Source organism: Megachile rotundata, chromosome 9 (genome assembly GCF_050947335.1).
Source record: "Megachile rotundata isolate GNS110a chromosome 9, iyMegRotu1, whole genome shotgun sequence".
Classification (NCBI taxonomy): domain Eukaryota; kingdom Metazoa; phylum Arthropoda; class Insecta; order Hymenoptera; family Megachilidae; genus Megachile; species Megachile rotundata.
The window spans coordinates 6,883,631-6,888,411 of NC_134991.1; the positions used below are offsets into that span (position 1 = coordinate 6,883,631).

The window sequence follows — 4,781 nt, forward strand, 5'->3', positions numbered from 1 at the left end:
GGAAATAAAAATGAATTTTTTTATGAAAGAAATAACTTGCCCTAGCACAGATAGACAATGCAAGCAATTTAAATAAAAAGTAACAATGGTATAATTAAAAAATAGCATTTTATGAAACAGTAACAAAACTGAAGTCAAAAATACAAAAGTTCTTTTTTTGTTAATGTGTATTCAACAAAATTTGTATAATGTTTATGTCACTTCCAAATGTCGCTTACTATGCATTAAAAATAGAAATTCTCTACAGTTTCACTAAGGAGTAACGAAACATGGGCACTGTAGTTTAAAACGCCCGCCACCGCAAGAAATGCTACGCTATGGCACACCCTACAGCCATCTTGTGATCAATTAATACAGCCATAGAATGGCATCGGTAAAATCACTCCCAAGCGGAAAAGATTATTGTAATAATATTAAAAATATATAACCTTCTACACCTTTCAATAAAGTTGTGAAGACTTATTCCCCTAAATAATTACCCCTGTGATTTATTAGTTCCTAACCTTACCACTAGATGACGATGGCGGGTCCATTTTTGGAGCTGCAGAATTAAAAAGAAATACAAACATCACTTGATCAATATTTTTAGGTTATTTATATTAATTTGGTTGGACAGTAGTATGTTATAATAATCTCTTATGCCATTGCATGAATTAAAAAAAAACATTTTACATTGCAATATTTTAATTATTAATATAAACTTATGGGAAAGTGGTCATCAATTTATTTACAATAAAGTCATGAACAAAGTAAATCTTTAAAATCTTAAAAGGTAAAAGCAGCTAAAAGCTATTCCTCGAAATACAGTAATTCAACCTCCCACATCGTGTGTCATAAACATGCAACACATGAATACATCTGTGCAGCAGCCGAAACAAGTACAATAAAATTATTTTTTCATATGGTACCCTTTGTTATGTTCGTAAAACGATAAACAAAAACATTGTGTCATCTTCAGAAATACAAATAAAATTGATCTACGCTTCGTGTTTATTCGATATATTTTCACAACACGCAACGAAATTGACGTATTTATCGTAGCAGATAATCGTAAATCCGGAACCCTTACGTGACAAAATATTTTTAAACTTTTATCATAGAGAGGTATAATAATCTCCTATTTATGTTTGCAAGTTCAAAGAACACCTTCTTTGTCCCGTTTAAACAGAATATTACTTATCTATTATCTATAAAAAAACATTGATAATTTTCGACCCAAGTTTCACACCTAATCGTTTAATTCCGATAAAGTGTCACGTCGGTAGAGTTTAATAATGAGCCATAATTAAATACTTACAACGTTCGTATTTCCGTCAGTTTAGCATCGATTGTATCTCACAGAAGAATTTGGAGACCCAACGTATTCGTATCACGTGCCACAAAAGCAGCATGATCGTTATGCAAGAATGGCGTCGATCTTTATTTAAATGAATTTCCACGTTAGTTTCGATATTACCCATTGTATGTTTATGGATCGCCATCTAAAGATGAACCTTCATTATATGCTCCTGCATTCTCTCGTCGCATGAATGCGGATGATGAACGTTTTGCATTCGCAAAGATGATCTCCGGCGATCGCTTTAAAAATAGCTCCCGACATTACAATTTCGCCTTTTCATCGATGCCCATTTCAATACCACCGAATACTCCGAGCTACAAAAAGTGTTCAATCGTGTCGCAGCAGGAAACGAGACAACCGCAATTATCTCATCAATTGACTTTACGAGGTCCAGTGAACCTAGTCAGGAAAGAAGAAAATGGCAGTCGTTATCGAGGGCAAGCCACGATTGCTCCGCCGATTCCTAACCGAATTGTTCTCCTTTTTACCCCATGTTTCAACCCCGTAACTAAAACTACGTGATTCAACATGCGATAATTTTGAATACTGTTTCTTGCACGAACATCTGTTTTCTTGAATAGTTATTTGCATTAGCGCCAGCCAATTCGCGTTTCCGGATCAACAAAATCCCGCTAGAAGTACAAACACGAAGGCCACGATTCGTGACAATTTTGAAAAACAGTCTACCACGATTCGTGTGACTTGCAAGTAAATTGCGGATCCAACAAAAATAAAGCTTTGGTCTTCATTCGCCGCAGTTTTGGATTAACATTATTCGGGATAAACAAAACGATTATAGTTGACATAACAGTTCGAGTTTGTTAAGAAATACATTAAATGAGTAAATGCAGACATCTGTAATTTTAAAGGTAAAATCGGTTTGTTCAGAGGACCAAGATATCTTAATTATAAAAATTCTAATATTCATGTAAAATGGTGTAAATGATTTAAATCTGACCCAAAACCGATGGACGATTCGCAACCTCACCAGAGGCGCCTGTTTAATGGTTTTGCACGCTCAATTTGATCGCTGTAATTAGCTTGCATAACAGTTGAATCGCCTTCGCGTGCTCGCGATTCGTTGGCGGTCTTCAATAGCGCGAGAAATAAGAAGCTCCTCTCATTAATGATTGTAACACTGACTCCTCTGTTCGATATTTAATTAACTTAATCTAGCTTCGCGGAAGAATGGCGGTATCTATAACGAAATGCGAATGAAAAATTGAAAAACGCCACTCGGTGAAACTAAATGAAATCTCGTATGAACGTAACTGAACAAATGAGGTAATTGTTTTTAGACAGTAACATGCAGAGATTTGGGGATTTGGAGATTTGGGGATTTGGGGATTTGGGGATTTGGGAATTTGGAGATTTAGGGATTTGGAGAATTGAAACTTTGGAGATTTGAGAATTTAGATATTTAGGGATTTGGAGAATTGAAATTTGGGAGATTTAAGGATTTTTGGAAATATGAGAATTTGGAGATTTGAGAATTTGGGAATTTGGGAATTTGGAAATTTGGGAATTGGGAATTTGAGAATTTGGGAATTTGGAAATTTGGGAATTTGGAAATTTTGGGAATTTGGAAATTTTGGGAATTTGGGAATTTGGGAATTTGAGAATTTGGGAATTTGGAAATTTGGAAATTTGGAAATTTGGAAATTTTGGAATTTGCAGATTTGGGAATTTGGAAATTTTAGGAATTTGGGAATTTGGGAATTTGAGAATTTGAGAATTTGGAAATTTTGGGAATTTGGAAATTTGAAAATTTGGGAATTTGAGAATTTGAGAATTTGAGAAACTAGAAATTTGGGAATTTGGGAATTTGGGAACTTAGTAACTTTAACTCTTTGGAATTTGAGAACTTGAAAATATTATAAATTGTGAATACAAGAATTTTAAGATACACTTGAAAATTTGAGAATTCAAATACACAATAATTTTAAAATTAAAAAATTTGATTCAATAATTAAAAAAGTTATAAATCCATGGATTTAAAAATATGAAAACGTAACAACCTGCTCGCACTTTCTGCGGCATCGAGCCAAACGATCAACCTAACACCCTCTTTGATGTCCGCAGTTCTGGTGAAAAAAATCGATGTCACATATAACAGATACATAAAACAATATTATTTACCTCGGTTTAAGCGGTAGTAAATTGGATAAAAAAGACATCAATTATTGGCCGTCTCGCAGCCACATAATAGTTCGTTCACCTCGAGATAATTCATTGAACTCGTGGTGACCTCCATGCAGCGACACAAATGCATACGACCTGCTTTCTATTGATATTTTTCTTCTCTTTAGCATTTCCTTTCCGGTTTAAGGTGGTGCATCAACAATACACGTGGAAAACTCTACGAGAAAAATTAATTGAAGGAAAAGTCTTTCTTGTTAAACAGTTATTGCAAAGAAAAGGTTCCCGTAGAAAGAACATTATAGAGAGTGTTAATTGACTCAGAAATTTAGAACATGTTTACACATCTCGAACAATCGAGAGCAGAGACGTAAGAAATTTAACTACGCAGATAAGTCGCTTATCGTGTCACCACTTTTCCTGGATTTCGTCCAAATCTTGACTAATCCGTGCGAAGTTCATCGCCATTCTAACGTACCATCCCTGTCCACTGTGTCCTGCATCCTTGAGAGAAGTATGTGTACTTTACACACGTGACGAACATTTATCGTGTCGTGCCTGAAATTATTTATCAATGCGAATGGTGAATGCCGCCTTGTATACGAAAACTATATGTACGATGCATTATTTATCAAGTATCTGCATGCCGACGAAATTTCAACGCGTCTAACGCCTCGACGTTCGCATTTACACGTTTGCGAATTGTTCGAGATTCTATTTACATTACTCTGATGAAATACAGCGTCGAAGTCGAAAAGGTTGAGACACTACGTTTTTATTTGGAAGGCTTTAGTGCGATTGGGAAGATTTTTATAGAATTCTACATGGTTTACGGGTAATTAAAATTATTGGTTATGAGAAAATTGAGGAAGAAGTTTGAAAAAATTGAACGCGAAAAAAAATTATTACATTTGTTCTATTTAACCCTGAATTATATTTCTATAATCGTCAAACCACATATTATAAATTACGTTTAATTGGTGACTGCTTTAATTAATAAATGAATATATGAATATATTTTACGATTGATTTACTACTACCTTGCACAAGTATTTCGCGTCATCTTAAACAGATACAACAAATAGTGAAAATAAGTTCATTTTTCTCACCTCAAATTGTTTCTACAAGTTCCAACTCAGCACAAAATGCAAATAGCGACGGTTAAAGTCGCCGTATCAGTCAAAAAGAGTGTCCAAAAACATGGCGCCAAACGGACGCTGACTTCAAATTCCGGCGCATGCCCAGACCCATAGGATCCATAGTTTGTAAACAAAAGTGGAGGCAACCGCGTGGTTTGGATCAG

The 4,781-nt window shown here is 34.9% G+C and overlaps 1 long non-coding RNA gene across 4 annotated transcripts; it reads right to left on the reverse strand.

The window, feature by feature from the left end:
- Nucleotides 1-466: 466 nt before the first annotated feature.
- Nucleotides 467-4,720, reverse strand: LOC143265182 (uncharacterized). 4 transcript variants are annotated; one of them, XR_013039383.1, is made up of 4 exons: nt 4,588-4,720; nt 3,479-4,036; nt 1,298-1,738; nt 467-541 (listed from the first exon to the last, which is right to left on the reverse strand). It is a non-coding gene; the product is annotated as an uncharacterized LOC143265182 (long non-coding RNA). The 4 variants fall into 4 exon arrangements; XR_013039382.1 differs by lacking the exon at nt 467-541 and adding an exon at nt 631-1,187 and having other exon boundaries at nt 1,298-2,537; XR_013039381.1 differs by lacking the exon at nt 467-541 and adding an exon at nt 643-1,187.
- Nucleotides 4,721-4,781: the final 61 nt, after the last annotated feature.